Source organism: Quercus robur, chromosome 6, assembly GCF_932294415.1.
Source record: "Quercus robur chromosome 6, dhQueRobu3.1, whole genome shotgun sequence".
Classification (NCBI taxonomy): domain Eukaryota; kingdom Viridiplantae; phylum Streptophyta; class Magnoliopsida; order Fagales; family Fagaceae; genus Quercus; species Quercus robur.
Genome location: NC_065539.1, coordinates 49,042,320 through 49,048,319, shown reverse-complemented (window position 1 = coordinate 49,048,319; position 6,000 = coordinate 49,042,320). Strand labels below are relative to the sequence as shown.

General features: G+C 30.0%; 1 long non-coding RNA gene across 1 annotated transcript; it reads left to right on the top strand.

Moving 5' to 3' along the window:
- The first annotated feature begins 1,601 nt into the window (after positions 1 to 1,601).
- On the top strand, positions 1,602 to 3,301 carry LOC126689226 (uncharacterized). The gene is made up of 3 exons (XR_007644445.1): positions 1,602 to 1,668; positions 1,835 to 1,895; positions 3,055 to 3,301. It is a non-coding gene; the product is annotated as an uncharacterized LOC126689226 (long non-coding RNA).
- The last annotated feature ends 2,699 nt before the right edge of the window (positions 3,302 to 6,000 follow it).

The window sequence follows — 6,000 nt, the reverse complement described above, 5'->3', positions numbered from 1 at the left end:
GTGATTTCTTATTCTTTATATTATTTTTCCTTTCTTTCATCCATACTTTTTTTTTCTTGTTTTTTCTCCTCCACACATGTATACTGGTGTACCATTTTAGAATTGCCACTATTTTTAAACAAAAATATATATATAATTATAATATTAATGAATCTAATAGTATATATATATATATATATATATTTGAATGTTTATAAATTTAATTTTTGGTAACAATCCATGTAATATGTTATGCATCTTTATAAATGATAAAAGTAACAAGTTAGTTTATATTTTGCAAAAAAAGTAACTAGTTAGTTTATATCTAGCCCAACGGGCTTATAAGTTATATATATAATTAAAAAAAAAAAAAAAAAGTGAAAGAAAAGACCATGGGACAAGACATGACAACATTAAAAAAGAAATGGTAAATGATACATTGATGGACACGTTGGGAGTAAAAAAATGATTAAAAAAATTAAAAATTTGTGGATGGAAATCCAAAAACTCTTTCTCTAGTTGTTTCTCCTCCACATGTTTTGGGATTCTTCCACTTCTCTCTTTATAATTTATCCATTTAGACATTTGATTTTATTTTGGAATTATGCTAAGACCACATAAATAGGCATAATTTTGTACCACAACTTACTATATAATGAATTGTGATTGATAAAAGTGTGTCTGTGGGCCATGTGAGAACACACTTTTACTAATCACACATTTACTTATTCTTCATCGAGTTTAATTCATTATCCATGGCCGTTAAGGTTTAGTCAAAGAAACAAAATATTTTGGTACTAGTCAATATCAGTGTACCATTTCAGAATTACCGCTATTTAAAAAAAAATTATATATTCATAAATTTGAAAGTGTGTGTGTATATATATATATATATACACACTTTCATATTTATAGATTTAATTATTTGATAGAAACCGTATATTTTATTATGGATCTTTACAAATACAGGTTACAACACTTACAAGTTTATAAGTTAAAAATAAAAAAATAAAAAAAGTAAAGGACTTGTAACTTTTATTAAAAAGTTAAACAAAACCACAAAATATCAATTAAAATTAGTAAATGAGATAGTTAGTAGGGACGTTGGGATTAGCCTTGGTTAGCAAAATAGTATTAAATATATATATATATATATATATATATTTTTTTTTTTTAAAACTAATTAGTCAAAGAGGGTGATAAAACCCAAAAAATGACAACCTACTTTTACTGTTTTTTCACTTCTCCCAACCGCTTTTTAAGTTTTCCACTCAGACACGTTAATAGCTTCTCAGTTTTTACTTACAGCAATGTTAGGGACACAAAAAATTTCACAATTTTTGTCACAATTTGTCATGTGGTGAGTTATAAGTGGTGGAGGTTTGGACCCACCATTTGACCTTCACTCTTCACAACTTGCCATGTGACAAATTGTTACAATAATTATGAAATTTTTTGTGTACCTAACATTTTCCTTTTACTTATTCAGTTCTTCTTCTAGTTTTTACTTATTAGGCGCGAATTGAAATTTTTTAAAGTACCCAAATTAAAAATAAAAAAAAAAATGTAAACAGACCCCCTTTTTTTTGGAACCTGTAAACAAACCCAAATATACAGTTTTTTTTTTTTTTTTTTTTTTTTTTTCACGTTCTTTCTCTCCTCTCCTCATGACTCAACCTCCACAAATCGGTAAGCTCTCTCTCTATCTCATTGTCAGTCTTTGTTTCTTCTCCATTCCCTAATTCTATTTTCTCTCTTTCTTGTGTAGTTCTAGAATTTCATAATGAAAATTGTGATTGATTTTTTTTTTTTCCAATTCTGAATGTTCATCTATAACAAAAGCTTTTCTTTTCAGTTCTAAAAGATTAATTGGATCTATACTTTCGTCGTTCCCTCTTTGCTGTTCTCTCTCAAAGGTAATTTTAGAGATTTTGATTTTGATTTTTTTTTTTAAAAATTTTAAATTTTCAATGATCTATACTTTCATGTTAAGAAAGCATGAACTAACCCTGTGATTAAAAGCTCTTTCTTTTCTTTATTTCGGTTTTTTTTTTTTTTTTTTTTTTTTTTTTTTTTTTTTTTTTTTAATTTTGATATTGTGAGTTTTTGGGTTTGAAGCCATGGGCACAGTAAGCGATTCGTACACTTTGTTATTTGGATTTGAAAGAACATGAGCACCATAGTTTTAGTTTTTATATTGTGGGTCCTTATAATATAATATAATATTCTATATTATTATTATTATTATTATTATTATTATTATTATTATTATGGAACATGGTGAGGAAGATGACTTCTATTGCTTATTTTATTAGATATGAATTTAGCAAAATAATGGGAAGGGAAGTGTTGTGTTCTTACGGAATCTTCGCTTCTTTAAAATAAAAGTGAGTGAAATTTTTTGCATGTCATTTAGTAGCTAGCTACAAGGCACTGCAATAGTAGGACTAATGGACTGTAAGTAACAAATCATATGAAGAATCTCCAATAATGGTAGATTTTGACTTTTAAACATTCAACTTAGGGGCAGAGAAGCTCGAATAGTGAAAATGGCTTTGTGAGTCAGCTTGTATACATAATTGATATATTGTGAATCTATTCTATTTCTCATAAGCTAATTGAAGCTATCCAAGTTGCAAAACTTCCATCACAAAAAAAGTTCAAGGTGCTTAGTCTGGATAACTATGTTTCTTGCATATGGTGGGAATATGTTTCGTCCCCATAGTCCACTTTTGTAGTAGTTAGTATAATCTTTTATGTAGTTATCTTTATCATTGTATAGACTTTGAATAAATTACTTTACCAAAATGTTACTGACCATAATATCATATTTTGCCTAATATCTTTTGATATGTTCCTTGTTATGACTGTTAATTTGGACTTATTTCTTTTGTAGAATGAGTCTTGATGCAGATTAAGTTTTGTTAAATACATAAAGCTTTCATATCTTTTCATCTATGATATTTTTGAAAAATATAAATGTAAAAATTTTACTTGAATGTTAAAACTATTTAGTAAGTATTTTTGTCATCTATTTTAGTTGACCTTTACATTGGTTTATGCTCATTATTTCAGGTTAAAATGTCTCGTGCCTTGGGTTACAATCTTACATATGATGTCGAGGGGAGATACATTTCATTGCAACAAGTTTTAGCTTGGCAGCATATCTTCATGAGCAATATGTTATTATTTGATTAGTATTTGAGAGAATAAATTGGAACTTAAATTATGTATATGATATTGAACTTGGGTATGTTTTCCCTTATTAGTAGTTATTGATTGAGCAATTATTATGCTTATATGAGTATTTGTGATTGAAAATATGTGATGTGTGGGATTGTGATTTATTATTTTCCATCAGGTACCCATGTAAAATTCAAAATGTAAATTTTATAGAAAAATTCAAAAAAATGTAAAATGTTATTAGTGACGACATTGTCGTCGCTAATATTTTATCATATCATCAGTGACGACAAATAATATCATCGCTAACATGCAAATTTTAGTGATGACATGTTTGTGGTTAGTAATATATTATTATCTATGACGACAACAAGCATTGTCGCTAGTAATGACATATAAGCGACAACAAAAATGTCGTTGTTAATAATAATCTACTACCGATGACAAAAAAATTCGTCACTACTAATGAGCTAGTAGTGACGACATTTCGTCTTGGGTTCTTGAGTTATTTATGACGACAATTGTCACTATTAGCAATGACTTTGTCGTCGTTAATAGTATTGTATTTGCGACGACATTAATATTATCACTAAAAAACTTTTTTGTAACCAAATTCGTTTAACGAAAGTTAGCGACGACATTTTTCGTCGCCAATATAATTAGCGACGATATTTAAAGCATTAGCGACGACTATATGCCATCGCTAAAGACCAAATTTCTTGTAGTGTCTTAAATGTTGGTTAAAAAATTTATTTGTAATTGTTTGGTTTTGATTTAGTAATGTAATAAGTGGTATTGAGGCTGGGTTAAAGCTTCTGTTACTTCACAAGAAAGTCAATCTCGGTTGTGCAAAGTTTAGTCTTGGTTGTGCGAAAGTTGATGTCTTGGTTGTGCAAACTCAAGCTTGGTCGTGCGAGATCCAAACATAAACTCTTGGTAACTCTCAGTCAACCGAGACCCTATTACAAAAAATTTCGAGATTTGCTTTAAGAGCTGGCTTTGTGACAACCTCTGGCCCAAACTCTACACATATATAAACCCTATGTTGACCCTAATCTCTATAGAAGGAAGAAGAGTATCAAAATACAAAGAAAAACCCATAGAACCCGTTCTTGTCTTCTAACAAAGAGATCTATTTTGCAGTTGGTGATTTGACTTGTAGTGATGGATCATTGTAAAGACGGAAATTGGATCAACAGTTGCAGCAAGAGCAAGAAGCCCAGATACAATGTCTAATTACTTGTATTGGAGGTCTTGTAAGTCAGCCTGTATCGCAAATTTTCATAGTGGATTTAACATTCTATGCTAGACCGTAGAGTGTTTTTCCTTGTTAGATTCTAACTTTGTGATTAATCCCTACTTGGACTATAAATTACAAATTTATTAAAATTGGTAGCAAGTCATTGTGAAACTATATATGTGATGAATAGTTTGGAGCATAATCTTCCTCCATCTTTGGTTCGTACCTCGACAGCATTGTCTAGCAAGCTTTTGCCCTCTTATCTTTCGGATTTTTGCTGCTTCTCTTTTTTTTTGGTGTCAGTGTGTCACCAACCTATATGTGGCATAGATAATAATAATAATAATAATATGACATTTTAGCTGGGGACTAGGCGATGAAGCTATAGAAGTTGGTTAAATTTTCTTTCCATCAAATTTGTGGTTGGCTCATATTTTAGATCTCCCTGCAGCACACTTTCTATATAGCATCTATTATCTTTATATCGAAAGTGCAATGCCGTGTAAAGACAATGCAACTACTATCAAAAGGGTTGAAATATGATGGATCTATATTGTGTAAATTATTGGCTACTATTGACTTCCTGCCTGCGCTTCTACTTCCCGGCCCCTTGTTTCCAATTCTCTCTCCTCATTTTTTCTTTGTCTTCTTTATACCGTCCACGTTTTTGGAACGTTGAAAATGGTTTCAATTTATTTTAGTCTGATCTGTGGGGGAGAGGGAAATTTATTATTATTGTTATTATTAATTTATAATTCGACAGTTAGGGGAAGGAAGGAGGATATGAGTTGGAGAATAACTGTGGAAGCATGTTATGGTGTTATTTAAGTAATTCTTGAATGCGAATTTTAACAAATTCATCGTTGGATTACATTATCTTTGTGCATTCTTCATGCTTGCAAAATTTTTAGATAATTAAATATAAATAGTCTTGTCATCAATCAACCAATCAATTTTTTGTAGTTTAAAATAATAAATTAAAGATAAGTTTATGGATCGAATGGTAAATAACAACTAATTAACATAAATATTTGTATGCATGTTAAGAACATATAGAATATATAATCCAAGAGTTCGAATTTGGTAAAGATTTGGTGTAAAACCCATGTTTCATATCATCTAATAAGAGATTGTCACATTAGTATTTTACTTAAAATTCAATACATCTTACTACATGCAAAAATATCTCAATAAACTCCTAACTTGGTTTGATTTATATATGGGCATTAGAATTAATTGAGTATGGTTGTACTTATTTTTAAATATGTGGTAAGATAATATGACATGTTGGGATTGGAGGGATAAAACATGTGTTTTACACCACATGTAATGACCTAAGGAAATTACATTTGCACTATACCTCAAAAGGACTAGTCACTATTGAGGCTCCTTGTAATTGTTAATAAAGCCCAGATCTACCCAGTAAATACCTGATGTGGGACTCATCACACATCCACATACATCACATAATCAATCAAATTGGAGCATCACAATCACCTCCACTTAAATCCCTAAGATCCTCGTTAGGGCCCACTTTGTGGGGTAGTGTCTCTGAGCCCACATAAGGTTACCGGGTTAGTTTTGATACCATATATAAC